The sequence below is a fragment of the Anas acuta genome, chromosome 3 (assembly GCF_963932015.1).
Source record: "Anas acuta chromosome 3, bAnaAcu1.1, whole genome shotgun sequence".
Lineage (NCBI taxonomy): Eukaryota > Metazoa > Chordata > Aves > Anseriformes > Anatidae > Anas > Anas acuta.
In genome coordinates this window covers 11569226-11585804 of record NC_088981.1, presented here as the reverse complement: position 1 = coordinate 11585804, position 16579 = coordinate 11569226, and the positions used below count along the sequence as shown (strand labels likewise).

General features: G+C 39.5%; 1 long non-coding RNA gene across 6 annotated transcripts in view; it reads right to left on the bottom strand.

The window, feature by feature from the left end:
* Window positions 1-248: 248 nt before the first annotated feature.
* LOC137853394 (uncharacterized) overlaps window positions 249-16579 on the bottom strand; it is a 51907-nt gene continuing 35576 nt past the window's right edge. Inside the window, exons 3-8 of one of the 6 annotated variants that reach the window (XR_011094482.1) lie at window positions 4610-4794; window positions 2406-2482; window positions 1895-1967; window positions 1687-1752; window positions 900-1036; window positions 249-471 (exon numbers count right to left, since the gene is read on the bottom strand). This is a non-coding gene — a long non-coding RNA (uncharacterized lncRNA). Of the gene's footprint in view, window positions 472-899; window positions 1037-1507; window positions 1753-1894; window positions 1968-2405; window positions 2483-4609; window positions 4795-16579 lie in introns of all 6 variants that reach the window. The other 5 variants (XR_011094477.1, XR_011094481.1, XR_011094479.1 and 2 more) reach the window with 5 other exon arrangements.

Sequence of the window (16579 nt, the reverse complement as noted above, 5' to 3'; positions counted from 1 at the left end):
TATTTATTTTTCTTTTAAAGCTACTGTGTTATTGGAAAGCTAAGAGTCCTAGTCCAAACTTGCAGTAAGGAGGCTTTCTCTGTGGTGGGGTGACAAGGTATCAATTTCTCTTACCTTTTTACTCACTTTTAACAGAGAATCTTTCTTTGACGTTGTAGAGGCCAAATGTGAACGTAATGTGAATGTAAGACCAGTGAAGGTCAGAATCAAAAAATGATTGATTTGGCAGAATGCAGAATGTCTTTGCCTGTAATCTTTCACCTAAGTTTACTAAGTTGCTAAAGAGCACAAGGGAAAGGATGAAGACCTCAGCAGCCCACCAGGATGGTCAGTCTCCCTGTGGAGGTCTGCTGCTTGCAGCATGGTGGTGAAAAAGAACAGGCAGAGGACAAGGGATGTGCCAGCGATTGCAGTCAAAATCCCAAAGTCTCTTTGTTCCATGCATCCTGATACATCAGCCTGCAGCAACAACTGGAAACAAAAAAGTGCATAATCAGCCCCTGGGTTGAATTAGTATAGCTATTTTTATAATCTTATGGTACCCTGAACAGAACTACATTTCTTCTGAAAATGGAAGGAAGACAATCTTGCTTTTACTGTGATAACCATGTGTATTTTTTGAAAGCATCTACTATGCAGCAGATTTTTCATCTGCTATAGTCAATGGCCAAATATTTGTGTGGCACTTAAAAGAAACCAATGGGCAAGGTTTTACTGGAAAAAATATCTAGCCCATATTTATATGACAGCTGAGTATATTAAAAACATTATATTTGTAAAGTAAATTTACACAGGTAAATTGTTTCTAGTCCAGTAGCTGACACAACTCATAGTCTAAGGGTCACTTTTATGTTTTCTCTAAGACCCTGCACATAAGGACTCACAAAACAAATACCAACACTATCTGTGCTGAGAACCAATTTCTTTTCAGATTTTCAACATGTCTTGCAATCCATGTTTTCATGGTCTTGCATGAAGCAGGCTTCTTTCTGTAGTGCAGCAGGCTTCTTTCTGTAGTGCATGATTTTGTGGCTTACTAAGAAAATTAAAAACCCAAACAAATCAAACAAAAACAAACAAAAAAGAGATGACTTTAAAAAGATTAATCCCCTCCCCATCCCCCCCACCCCACCTAGAGACAGGATGCTGGGAATCATCCATACTGCTGGGTTCTGCTGAAGCTCCATGACATCTTCAGAGAGACTCATCTGCGTCTCTGGCTGATATGATTCATAGCCTCTCATCACAAACAGGCTATCACTCTAGATGAATGATCACAGCCAGATCTCCTTAACATACTCCAAGGTTATCTTGGTATCTAGATGAAATTTAAAATACCTGACAATCAAAAATAACTTCTAGCTTTGTCTACAGAGGAGACGAACATTCCATAAGCCTTCTCTATAGTTGTGTTGAAGGATGAACACTATGGAGAGGAACACTGTGGGATGTTGCGAGGACCTGGATGGTCATATGGCCAATAAAAGGAATCAATATGAATACTTACTCATTCCAGTTTTGGTGAACATTATCAATAACTCCTTCAATGTAGGCTGCATTTCATATTTGTATTCATAATGGAAACATCAATCCTTTCTTAAAATCACTGTTACACTTTAATTTGCTTTTGCATAAGTTTGGCTGAATTTGGAGATTTTCCCCTGCCATCTTTATTTCTTCTTTTACCTAATTTCTTCCTGCTTCATAATATTTCAGCTGTGTTCTAAGTTGAATCCAGTGAGACTTGCCAATCTGGAAAGTGAACAGACCACTGCTGCATTTCTACAGATGGAGAGAGCATTTAATGCCGCAGCAAATTCAAAAGAGTGCTCCTCAGTCCCAGAGCTCTTGAATTTCTACAGTCACTCAGAGTCTAGCCCAGGCATTCGCTTACCTTTTAAGAAATTCCTCACAGTTTTTGATGTGTGGAGATAATATGCAGCTTCAGCAGAGCATCGTCACTGAAGCTGATTTAAAATGGTAAAGGAGAGGCAATTGTGGCTTTCCATCATTCTGTACACTTATCTTTATGCTTGTTGTAATTGTGCTGTTAATATTAGGTTGCTATAAATAGATTTTTTTTCTGCTTTATCTGTCCTCACACAACTATTTCAGATTAATTGAGAAAGCACAAGAATCCCATTCCTGGGCACCACGTGATCTTGGAAGATTCTCATGGTGGTTACACCCCCGGCAGGTTCTTCAGTGAAACCTACCTGGGTGAAGATTACTTCCCCTCCCCCCCACTCCCTCCCCTCACCCCCAGAAATTTGGTCACACAGACGGTCTGTGTGAATGAGATTTCTCCTAGAGACTGGTGTCACAGGAAGAAGTAGTCCCTTTCTCTTTCTGAAGAGGTGCATGAAGACCAAACAGACCTTAGGTTAGCTTCACAAAACCCTTACCTTTCCTTAAATAGTAGAACCATTCTGAATGTCTCCCTCCACACTCCTGGAGAGTAAGATTGGCCCTGGATGAACCACTAGATGGCCAAAGAAAAGGCTGTAAACATATCTGGAGAAAACATCTTATTTTCTAACTTGAATATGTTAATAAAAATATCTTTAAGCAAGTCATACCTTAAAAAAAATGATGTTGGTATGAAACACTCTTGCACATTGGGGTGGTGTGGGGGAGGGGAGAAAAATGGTATGGAAGCAAAAATCAAATAAACAAAAACAAAAAGGAAAGAACCTCACACAACTGACATACAAAGAGCTTGCGGGCTGTCCCCTTGTCTGAGGATTGTCTCATAAATGGGAAGGTGAAGTGAACATTAAAACCTCACTACGCATTCTTCCACATAAGGCTCTGAACAATAAGAAATTGACTGTGATTGTAAGGAGGTATATGCTTCACTTGTATGACAGATTCATTATAAATGTGAATTATTCCCAGCCTCCTAATAGAGCATGCTTGTATGCAGCCCATCAGATAGGATCCTTCTCTCCTATCATTCTGTGCACTTCCACGTACACTGATAGAGGTCTAAAAATATTCTCTCATGTAATCCATGTTCTCTTGAGGCTTTTGTTCCTGAAAATGTAGCATGTCCTTATTCCCAGGCCTGCTGTGATCTTATCAGGCTTAAATTGGTTCATCTGGAAAAACAACCTTCAGACTAGTTTCAGAGACTGGGATGGTTTGGGTGTTCATTAACACAGTGGTTATTAAGCCAGACAATAAAAGGATAATGAGGGATGGTAGCATGGTGTTATTAAAATTACTTGATCCTCCCTACTTAAGACCCTGTATTTTGTTGCTTAGGTCAGTATATGGACAAAAGACAAAAATCAAAGAAATAAAAGAACATCAGCTGCCCTTTGAAAACATCATGAATATCCTTCTTCATCCTACCACTTAACAGAAAAGTTTATAAATGAACATTCCCAGTTTATTCAGTCAGAAGGCTGACCAGAAAACAGAGGTCCTTGACTCTATGAGTTTCTGGTTTATATCTAGCCTCTAATCATAGGCATCAAAATCATCTCCACAGGAGATCTGTTTGTATTAAACAAATTTTCTGAGTTCAGAAATGGTTCCAGGAGGTAGGAATCCCATGCTCTTCATCTCAACCAGCACCCTTTAGCCCCTTTTAGAAGAAATGGGGTTAAGATTAAATCTAGAGATATTCCCAGTTAGAAGGTGAGGTAGAACCCTAAAGAAGCTTATTCTTTAGATCAATATAAAGTTATCAATTCCTGTGCTTTTAATGGTTGAATGTGCACTCTGTTTCTTCTAGAGGTAGTAGTACAGTACATATTGACTGCAACAGAGCAGAGAAAACTTGGCTATAGCACTGTTCTTTAGCAAACATATCAACTACCGCTCATACATACTGAAAAACAAAGGACAGTTTTACACTGCAGACCTAGTCAGGGTTGCAAAAGATCTAGATTGATCTCCATGTTTGGCCTTAAAGTTCCTGGATGATTGGAAAAAAAAAAATTCACATAATTCCTCTGTATCAGAATTGTATCAGAGTATCAGAAATGGAGGGAAGTATCCTTCCCTTCCTTGACTTTCAGTCTTTGTCTAAATAGGGCTAAGGAAGATTGATCCCCATCTCCTACCTTCCTCAGCACCACACCTGTAGAAACACACTGTGACCATGAAGTATTCTCATATGCAATGAAAAACAAAGGCACAAGCCTAAAACTAATGAGACAAGCACCAAGTAAAAATGCTGCCTAAGTTCAAGCTAACAGGGCAGCTATCAGGCGTTGCTCTGGGAGCCATCTCATTTCCTACAGTTGCAGAGAAACCATCAACTTAGACATCTACAAAACTGAGCTGTGACAGCAGAAAACTTTGAAAATGTGTCGTTTTCTAGGAAACTAACTCCAGTATCTCCCCTCTATGCTGCAGCACTGATGTACCCTTTGTTAAAAACAGGACATTATTCATATCTCTCTCTGAGTGCCAATGCCTTACAAGTCAATTCTGTGGTTAATACAAACTGACAAAAAGAGGTTTATGTGCTGTGCAACAATACCCACTGCCACTTACTTGAAGAGAAAATACTTAAAGGGCAGGCTTTACCTATATGACACAACTGCTGCTTTGCTAAATAGAACAGAGGACTTGGAGCAGTAACACCATTTCCCACCTCAAGTCCCTCAGCTAGGCTGTTGAGTTCTATCTTGTGGCACATCTGAAGATTAATCAGTCTCTTAGCTTGCAATGGTCCAGCTAATTTAAACACACTCTGTGGAGAGCAGCAAGCCTGAAGGAGGTGGGAGGGGAAAGCTGGTGGGCTTTGAAGGAAGCGCAGCCTGATAATATCTGCAAGAGCTGAACATAAAATAGATAAAAACAAATTAGAGACCTATTAGAAATAAATTAATGGCATCTGCAAATGAAATTAAATTTAAGATAAGCACTCTAAATAGCAGGGTCTCTGGTGAGCATTAATGCTTATTTTTTTTTATTATATTCAATGAAGGCATATATTAATCAAAAATATTTATGCAAGGTAGAGGCTTGACAGGAATACTCTGTGCAACCATTCTTAAGGGAGCTGCTCCTATTAATCAGCTATTTTAGAAGAGAACGCCTCTACTCAATACAATGAAGGCAAGACTGTACTTCAATAAATCTTATTTAGGGCCCATGCTTTCTAAATATCCTCTAGGGTGAGAATTGGATGGAGTAGGCTGTTTTCTACAGCACAATATAATACACTTTCCTTCGTATTATTTAGTTAGCTCATACTGAAAATAGGCCTTCATCTTATCTTCTGCCTCCCTTTCTATTGTTAACCTTTCATTGAATTGTTGAATATCCAAGCACAAAGGCAGATGATCTGATAAGTATGAATGTATTGTACGAATGAGAGGGACAAAGCTAAACACACATTCAATAGCTGGTATGAAAATATTATCGCACTTTGAGGCAGGGACAAACCAAGACCATGTGCCATTAATGAGACTATTCAAAGTAATTTTGATGAAGTTATGATTCTATTGTCATTCAGTACTGAGAAGGAAGTGCTTAGCATTTGAAAAAAGAATTGTTAGTCATTATGTAGCTCTCTGGGGCACTAACTCTTTCAGGATATTCCTCTTTGTTTCTTTTATTTTTTTCCTCCCTCATCATCTTTTCAGAATGAGCAGTGCTATGAAAACAGAGAGGATTAGAAGTTTTCCCTGGCATATTTCATTGGAAGGTTGTTGTTTTTGCCTCTCTGCATTTATAATAAATTCTATACGAGGCACCTGTTGGCTGTTGAGAATAAATCAATGGGAAGGTCATAAATAGCTTCGTGATTTATGCTTGTCTTTAAGCCTGTTGGGAACTCATTGCCTTGCTATACAGAAATAAATGGCAGAAAGACATGGTGTTCAGCACAATTTTGTCATGTGAATTGTGCAGTCTCCTACAAAAAAAGTTAAGTCCTGTTACTAACTCTGTCATAATCTAACTCAGGATAATGAGGACAGCAGCCTCATTAAACGTCATCAATTAAGTGAGCCACAGTTAAACATACCTACCAGACCTGTTGCTACCTTGCATGGAGAGAGGCAAGCACTGTGAAAGGATGCTTACAGAAAGAAACAGAGAGGTGATGAACGGATGCGTCTTGTGTAGCTTTCTGAAAATTCTGATGGAAAGGCCTGGCTGTGCAGTCCATCATGCCTGATGACTCAAGGATGCATTGTGTAAAAGCAACAGTGATGAACGCGTTAAATTGCTGAAGAGTGGAACAGAGGGACAGCCTAGGAAAAGCAACTTTGACTTAATGATTTCTTTTGATTATCACAGAATCATCTTGGTTGGAAGAGACCTCCAAGATCACCTAGTCCAACCTCTGACTTAACACTAACAAGTCCTCCACTAAACCAGATCACTAAGCTCTACATCTAAATGTCTTTTAATAGCTTCCAGGGATGGTGACTCAACCAATTATGCTTACTGCTCTGGTATAACTCTGTAGCCAGCTGTTGTGGGAACAACAGGAAAAGTTCTGGGAGCCGCACAAACACACACACACACAATGAGGGGACAGCAACTCTGGAGTCATGATCATTTTTTAAGAAGAGGGAATGAAACAAAATATATTTTTATTGCATAGACCTTGAGAACGCCCAGTTCCCCATGCCCTGAAAAGAGCAACAGATGGGATTTACAATGGGATCTGTTTCTCAGCAACATTGCCCATATCTTCAGCACCACAGCATATATATATATATATATATATATATATATATATATGTATATACACACACACATATACATACACACTACCGCATTTGTCTGGGAACTGGAACACAAACTTAATGCTCTCTTTGGGATGGGGAGGGAAAGGAACACAACCTTCCCAAATCCAGAAGCCTTACTCACTTGGCAGTAGGCCCCATGAACGCTCTCTGCCCCTCCCTGAGAAGCTGTACTGCTCCATAAAGAAGTCAGCACTGATGAGATGAGAGAGACAGCAAGGGGTACTGCACTCCTGTCCCTGTGTTAAGACTTGCTTATGCATTTTGATTGAGTGTAGCTAAATATCTAGGATTTTCCTTGCCTTTGGAAAAGCTCAGATAAACAAATTCCTTTTTCCTTTTTCTGTATGTTTCAAAGGATCTTTAATTATTTTTGTTGTTTTTAAACACACTTGCTATGGATGGATGTGTCCACAATAACTTGAGGCCTGTAGCCACTTATATCTCCTTTTTTTTTCCCATTAGTAAAAGATACAATTACAGTTAGCTGTGTTGTTTTCGTCAGATTGGGTGTTTGATTAAATATTTCTTTTCCTCATACTATCTTTTCACCCCTCTCTGCAATTTGGAAAAGCAGCCAAAATAAAAGTCAAAGCACAGCCAGAACATCATTTCTTGCACAAAGTGCAAGCATTAAGAGTTGTGAGTGAGATCCATTCCGTATTGGAGCTCATGGCAAACTTCTACCAGCCTCAGTAAAGGTAAAACTCTTCTCAGTTATTTCAATATATGAAGAAACAAACATTTTACAATTCAATGTACCTTAATTTTAACTAAATTTAAGGAACATTCAAGTTATAAGTATGATCATCAGACAAAAAACAGTTTCTCATTTTGAAGGTCTTCAAATATTTGCCAGTCAGGTTCTTTTTTTCCCCATAAATAAATCAACTTTCCCATTCTGATTTTATAAATGCTGTATATTCTGTAGAGTAGAAATATGTATTTTGAAGTTTCAAGAGATTATTCCAGCAATAACCAATTAAGAAATCCTAAACTTTTAACATTTGCTCATCATTAACATATAGCATGAGTTGGCCTATTCCCCAGACATTTCACTCAACAATAAATTCTGATGATACTGACATATTGAGCAGCAAAACAAAATAGACAATGAAAAAAATGAACTATCAAGCTGTCTCTAAGTGTTAGTGGACTGGCATTATTAATGGATTTCTCAGTTCCATTGATGGGCACCATGCTGCAAGCACCATGCTGTGCCAGCTCATATGATTTGTCATCTTTCTGACAATGCCAATGGATCTGTGCAAGTTTTTCCCCCAGGTGAGAATCTGACCCAACGTTTAGACGTGACATGGCTTTGATAAACATGCACAATACAAAGAGGATGGTGCTGTAACAAGCAAAAGGCTCATGGGGAAGGCAGAAATAGACAACTGTAGTCTGTCAGCACAGGTGAAAGAACAGGGGCTGAAGAACAGAATAATAGTGATAAGTACCAGAATTTGATTTCATTAGCCAGAGAAGACTGAAGCTCTTTGCTGGCCATTTTACAATTCTCTCACTTGACTTGTTTACTGATGGAAATGTTTGCCAAGGAACTTTGGAAAAATAGTGACATATGAACAATCTGTTGCGGCATATTGTAGTGGTGTTGTTTGTGCTGCTATAGTTACTAAGCTTGTAGCATTTTCATAATTTGTCTTGAAAAAGCTGGAACTTGGCGTGAAGTTTTTGGGTGCCTCTATCTTCAAGTCAGATGATTTTCATATTATTTTGTTTTGTTTTATATATGTAACATTTTCTTTTCAATGGGAGGACAAGCCTAAAGAGATGCTGTGTCAAGGAAGAGGAGGTGTGCTCAGTTGAAGAAAGAAGCAGAAGGTGGGAAAAAAACAAATGCATTGCATGATGAGGAGAAACAGGTGCAATCTCCTTTGCAAGGTGAGAAGAGTTTACAGAGTACTCTCAGGTCTTATGTAACTGCAAAATCAATCAGGCTATTCGAGGAAGTCCTTGAGATTTTTACTTTCTCTTGGTTTCAGATCTTGTAATAATGATTTACTTCACTGTCAGTCTTAAGTATGGGAGCAAATCTGTGGATTTCAGTGTACTAATTCAATAGACTCTAGAAAGATCAAATCAGCACACTGCTGCCAGCTACACTTCGATTTGCAACATGGATCGCATTAGTGAAGTGGTATTTGTGACAAGACAAAATTTTTCAGATTTTCCTCTTGCATGAACATGGCCATGGACTTGGCTAAAAAGACAAACAAAACCACACAAAAACCATTCAGACTTCTCCAGAAGTATTTTAACCTTGGACACACAATAGATATGAAAAAGTGCAAGGCCAAAGTGCTGGACAAATAAGATAAGACAGAATGAATTTACGCTACTGGTAAGAAGAAAGACTGAACACAAAAAGCATGAGTCTCCTGCTTCTGTCTGAGCAAGACCACCTTAGCTCTACTGGCCTAAAACTGACTCATGAGATGCATTTCCACTGCCTGATACGTCCACTTTGGATCCTCCTGTTCTAGTACTTGAACTGCCGTATGGCTCTGCTGTGGTGGGACACAGAACCACCTACCAGAAACATTGACTGTGTAAGCACAGCAGACATCTGGTGGAAAGAAGGCTAGACATGCCATGAGGGGAGCTTGGAAGGATCAATAGGAGTGGCCAATGTACTGGTATATATTATTTCATTTGGGACTCTTCCCATTTTTCCCTAGGGCTCTGTATATGAGTAATTCCTTTACTGCTACAGGCATATGAAATACGAAGTTTCTGTCAGAGGAATAAGACTGTCATTTCTCCCCCCCACAAACCACAGCCTGCACAGAACATGTCCTACGTGCCTGCCATCATCCTAAATGCAGGAAAAATCTCATCTGACACGTGTAAGATTAATAAGGCATTTAGCAAGTGGTATGGAAGTCTTCACTGCTCGAACGTCATGTCTTATCACAATTTCACAACAATTTTCTTGACACCTTGAACTTTCCATAGGTCTTTTTGAGGGAGAGGGAGGCTGAAAGAGGAATATCACAGTACTGTTGATGAACCCATTAGCAATAACGCTTGCTCTGTGCGAGTTGCGGAAGAAAATATATGGATAATTTTTTGCTTTTGACATTTTGCCTTTCATAGTAGTTTAAGAGGTGGATACATACAGAAGCTCATTACAGCGGCTTTTAAATCAGAAAAAAGTAACTGAAAAAATATACAGTGAATGCTTAACCGACAGAATTAACTCGAGATAACATAGCTGACATTTAGTGAGATTAAATGAGATTAAACATGTATAAGCATTGCGAGGTATTACCTATCAAGGTGTGCATGGAGGAAGTAATATCCTTTATTAAATTAGGCAAAACACATATCCATAGCTGTATATCGATTATGATGTGATATCCATGCACGTATTAGAAATGGTTTTGAACCAAAAGAACAACAGCTAACCAGATGGTGATTAGAAAGAAATTTCCCCTCTGGGGAGTTTACTCCACAATATATCTTCTAATTTACTCTTCAGGAGCTCACAAGCCACTGTTTCATGCTGGATACTACTTATGAACCCCTAGTACTACCCTGCAACATAACTTGTATATTCTGATATTCCCCTCATCAGTCCCTGTCTTGCTGTTTCATACCATGAAACACAAATTGCCCATAAAAATGATAATTCTCTTATTAGTTCTAAAGGTCAAGTCAAATGATGTGGAAAACACACAGTGGTGTGACGTATAATTTACATAATTGCCACAAAACACTGAACTAAAGCTGTGTGAAAAATCAACCTTAACTCTGAGGAAAAGGCAATCAACCAGATTTGCAGGGAGCGGAAAGCAGGGCTGCACCACTGACACAAGACCAGCAACCTGATGGTCTCCACCACATACAGTTCTGAGGTTGCTCTCCTCTTTTCCCCACCTCTTTTCCCCAAGTATACACACAGAGAATGAAAAAGGGAAAAAAAGAGATATTTCTCACCTGTCTTTCCAACTGATTTGTTTCTAGCTGCTTCAAATACACAGGGTGTGATAACACTGACCCAAGTGGAGGGCTCAGAAAGCTGAAGCAGTGGCTGACATTCTTGTACAGGACGAAAAGTCAGTTTATAGCTTAGCAACTATTTACTAAGAGCTCTCACAGAAAACAGACTCTGGATAAATGTAGTTTGAATTCATTAAAGAGAAAGCAAAACCATAAACAGCACACAAAATAAAAGCTGAGCTATGTAAAAGTAAACATATGATTTGTTCTAGTGCCTGCTTAAAGTAATTAACAAGATGTCTGGGTTTGGCTCATGACTTCAGAGGTATTTTATACAGACATTAGAAAAGTCACAGAAGTGGTAGCTTGACACCTGCTCATTTTTCTTAAACTTTAGGGTGCATCCCTCTCCTCTGTCTGCCTAGCATACCAGTCATTAGACCAGGCTTTCTGCTTGGTGCATCTGACAGCTGACAACTATGCTTATTTCTGAGATGAAGACATCAAGTTTTCCCTAGTTGTGTCAATGAAGTATTAACTTTGACTATATCATTGGCTACTGTAACTCAGTTTATTAGTGTGCCCTATTATATTCTTATAAGTTAACTTATGTGTACTGCATTAACTATGCATACATCTACTTAGGCTTTTTATTTTTTTTATTTTTTAAATATTAGAAAGCCAGTGTTTCTTTGATTAAGACTGATCTTACCTTAAAATAATTAAGCTGACAATAGCTGTCTGCATACTAGAAAAATGGGGTAAGATATTGAAAAAAAAAAGGTTTTTTATTACATTGTGTCTCCAGTTTGGATTTATTACCTAGTTCATCTTGTATCATATATATTTATCATCTAGTTTTTTAATAGAACTTTTTAATCAGCAGAAGTGAGAGAGATCGCTTATTCGTTTGGCATACCCCAAATTAATAAAAATGTAATGAATGAGAAAATCCAAATGGTCTTTCACACCAGAAATTTCACTGCTTCTGAAATGCAAAGCTGTTATGAAACAGAAGAGGTGAAATTCTCTTAGCTATCAACAGGGGGTTCATATAATTCATTGCATATATTAAAGGAATCCCCACAAGGTATTCAAGGTCAAGTTATTTTACATTTCCATAATATTAAAAAGAGAAAAAAAAAAGTAATACTATGACTACTATGACATGTTGAAAGAGGGTACCAGGTAATTAGACAAGGAACATTTGTGATTCAGATATTCAGAAAGCTTAAAAGTAATTGAAGAAGCGAGCAATACTGGATACTAGTCACTTTTTTTTTTTTTTTTTTTTTTTTTTTAAATGTGAACAGGTTAACAGCAGCCACTGAAATACAGAAGAGCTGTATTATGGTAGTGTCATGATAAAAGTCACTTTGCACGTGGCTATCAGGGACAACACAGACGGAAAAAGATCAGTCAATACTGGTCAATGACTAGAAAATCCTTATTATTTGTAAATGCTGCCAGACATGCATACATATAATTATCACGTGTACTTTCTTTTCTCTAAGCTTCTATGCATATCAACAGCTTTGAAATATGATTAAATCTATTTATGCTTAGGAAAGAAACAGCAAAGTAGTTCATATTCAAATACTTATTTTTTATTACCCCATTCTTCCTCGACCCTGACTTCTTTTTCCCCACCTACTTGCTACATTTGGTCTCTGCCAGCAGATTTGAAGGGTGAAGGCTGTCACTTATGATGTTTGTACAATACCCAACAGGCCTGTAGATGTTAGAATAATTATATATATTATATATATATTATATATATATAAACAAAACAAAACACCTTCCCTGTCTGAAGAGACATCTCAAGATCTCAAGCAAGGGAAAAATTTTGAGTCATTAAATGGATCTCTAGTCATATTTGGGCAAACTTTCCTACACTGACCACAAGTACAGCTTGATACGGTTCTGGTGGGCCCACACTGGGAATGAACACCCTCTTTCATGTGTGCTTTTCCTGACTTCCCTTGACTGACACCTCTCACATTGATACAGTGCTTATGGCATACTGAAACTGTTCTATTAACATGTGATTTGGGACCAGCTATTATTTTGAATAGCACAGACCAGAGTTAAACCTGTCCCTTTTATTAGACTTGAGAAAAATAATATGATAATTATTATTCACTCTTTATTAAGAGTAGGCTTCTCAGACCTTCTAAGGCTGACTTATAGGCATACCCACAGACAGCAGGTGCAGATTAGGCATGCTTTTTTGTACCTGTTATAAAGCCAAAGTGGCATCAAGTAGCCTTAGTATGAGTATTGATCACAGTATGCTTCATTAATTGCAATAATTATTGCATCTGATGCTGTTCCAGCCCAGCCAAGGAGTAGGAGGTATACGTGAGAGGCTTCCTTGGGGCTGGCCCTCAGGCCAGAGCTGCTTCCAAGAATTGGCAAGGCTGATCCTGTCACCTTGGTGCCAAGCCATGGCTAAGTGTTGCCTTATCAATGAACTGCTCGTCCTGTAACCTGATTTCTCCCACTATCACAACGGTTCAATGGATCAATGAAGATCAAATGAAGACTGATCATAAGGTAAAACATTTCCCCTTAGTTTCTACTGTGATAATGAATGAAAATACACCTAGAATTTCTTATTCCAATTGAGTAGTTTCCCTTTCTGATATACCCTGTTTATTATCCTAGGCTGCAGGATTTCAAGGGTAGACAGTGTCCTTGTGCTGCGTGCCAAACAATGTGGCTCTAATCCTTATTGGGGATTATGAAACACTGCCACAGAAATAGAAACGACACATAGTGCTGGACAGTAGGCGAAAAGATTGGGAACTGTGAGCTTCAACTTTAAATTTGTGAATGTAACAGATCTGGTCCAGTTTCACAGCAATAACTGGTTGCTGAGGGGTCAGGCTGGGAGTTCTCAATCTCAGCCCCGCACTGCAGATGGCTGTGAGAGCCCCACTGAAAGTTTTAAAAACCTGACATTTATGGTCACTGCATTTCAGAGACAGCGTAGAATGTTATAAGCTAGACAGAGAAGATGCACTTAAAACAAGTAAAAGTTGATGCTTAAGACAGCTGGAAACAGTTTCATTTCTACCAAATCTCAAGATCTGACAAGATTTATTTCTCATTTGTGGCTTGTTCACTATGGAAGAATGCAAGTGCTGTAATCTCTGTCTATCACATAATAGCTCCAGACTGGATTTAGATGAGCAGGAGACACTTCTGAGACATGTCAGATGATAAAACACACTACAAGAAGAAGACAGATCTATGCTACAAAATGGGAAGATTATGCATACACCAGCTAATACATCATTATTGCCATCTGATCACAGCAAGATTTTACCTGAAAGGCTAGTATCGAGCAAAGTAGGAAAAAAATAAAAATAAAAATCGTAGGCTTCTTTTACAACAGTTTGCTCAAAGGCTAAGTATCAGATTGCCACATGGAAGTAGCTGCCACTGGATGAATACTGGTGTTTTTCTCCCTGAAGTTATAGGTATAGATCAGCTGAACTGCTTGCCCCACAACAGATTCATTTAGGAGCTCTCACCCCCATACCCAGTCCCACCTTTCTGCACAGCCACAAGCAACCAAACCAAGACATGAGAAGAGCTCCTTGGTTCCTCAGCCACAAGCTGTTCTGGTGGGAATAACTGGGATTTCTGTATAGCCATTCACCCTCCTGCAAAGCGCTGACAAAAAGCTACTGAATTCCCTACTCAGCCATAGGCGCGTATCATCATTCGGAGGATGTGGGAATGGTGCTGGCATTACTGGACCAAGTTTCAGTGGTGCAACTGCAGTGATTTGTCTACCTAAGGTTGGTCCTGACAGTAGGTGCTGAGACGTCAGAGTTAGGCCAAGAAAAACAGAATTATGGATCATTCTGACAGAAAATTTTTACTGAACCTACAATCACACGTGGTCCACTTCCAGCAAATGAGTAAGGCTCAAAACAGATCACAACAGAATGTATTCCAGCGCATGAAGAGCCAACCTCCTGACCTTCCACCCTCCTGCAAAACATACCTGCTGGCAACTTTACTGATGCTTGAACAAACTGATAGCGAGTAGGAGGAGGAGTTTCAGACCTGGCATAAACCGTAGCTCTTCTCACAGCCTTTAACTGCTTCTCTAGAAGGTGTCAAGGTAACAAGTCCTGAAGTGAACTCTGTGAGATGTTTATTTTCTGAGAGCAACATTGCTTTTTGTTGTTGTTTTTTAAAAAGCCAACAACAACAAAAAAACAACTAAAACTCTTGGTAGTTATGAAATATTACCTATATTACTTTTTTTTTTTCTTTTTATTCTAAAGGGAAACAAACACAAAGGAACCCCAAATAACCCAGTGAAGGTGAGTGGAACCCTCTGAAGAACATCCACAGTAAGATTTTGATAACTGCTGTCTAGATTTCTGTAAGAAGCTTGGAAGCATTTCTCCCAAATAAGCTCTGTTTAAAGCAAGGTAGAAATGAACAGGGAATGCACATCAAATAACACCACATGGATTTGGTGGGGTTTTATCGTGTAAGGTTACGGTGGAAGATGTTCTAGGCCTTCTGTCACTATGTTTTATAAACAAGCTGCAGCAGGACTTTTGTCAGCAGAAGTTAAACGTACCAATTGAGGGCAGTATATCATCTCCACAAGAGCTTGCTTATGAATGGAGCATTCATTTGTTCTGTAAAAAATTTGCAGGCAACTAACTTTTCTTTCTCATCAGTTTTTTTTTTTTTTTTTTTTTTTTGAGCAGATTTTTCCAGCCAGTTACAGAGTGAATGTTATGACACACAAAAAATCCAGTCTGCTCTTGTCTGTTCAGAACAGAATATTGCTCTCTGGCTTCATCTTTCAGCGCTCACCAAGCAGAGTAACAAATTACTGCTGCAGGAGGTCTGAAGCAATTTATGCAATATTTTGCTCAGGAAAGCTTACTGTTATTTCTCAGCAGTCATAATAGAAAAATATACACTGAATACCTTATTGCTTTTTAGCATTCACAGAGTTTACAACAAACATGTTAGGAGTTGCCAAATGCAGTAGCCAGATGGAGGCAAGGCTGCCACAGCTCCGTGTTCCCAGGTCTAGTGAGCAGTAAGGCTGAGCACGTATCCCTAATAGGTGCGCACAGAAACACAGCCATACGACAGATCTATGCACAGACACATGGCCAGCTACGTGGCTCAATGCTAAGTATGCACAAATAAACAATGCCAACAGTCTCATCTTCCCTCTTTGGCTCAGCTGGATAAAAGCCTGTTAGTGGAAAATACACACACACAAACATATATAATACACATGCCAACACAGTAACTGGCCTTAGGTGTACAGCCTGTCCAACAGCTTGCTCTCAACCTTTGCTCTCCCCACCTGCAAGCACCTCAGGGTGAGCAGACCACAAGCACTCTTGCACACACGCTAGGTATCCCTGTGGCAGCTGGCCTCACACACTTGGTCTATGCAGAAACTGGCCCCGGCTCCTCTTATCTCCAGTTGCCTTACCCAGAGACACACACATCCTAATGGATCCTGCAGCCAGCTCCCACAGACCTTATCATCTCTCTGTAGCTCTAGAAGAAAGACCCAAACCCAGGGCTGCCTTGCTACCTGGCTCCCAGGCCCCTTGTCTTCTCACTGGGCAGTCCAGCTCACTGCCTATGAGCCGTCACACACCGACGTACTCACCCTCACTCATGCCTTTTAATGGCACCACAGGAGCACCACAGAGCCCCATGACCCATGGTGCAGGCACCAAGACCCCCATACACACACATGCAGCCAGCACAGAGCCCCTCAACTCACAGGAGTAAGGCATCCTGTAGCTGCTCAGGGGCACAGTGAATTAAGAGCCGTACCGTGCTTCAGAAACACAAATACACACAGTGCTCAACAAGACGTCCGCTGG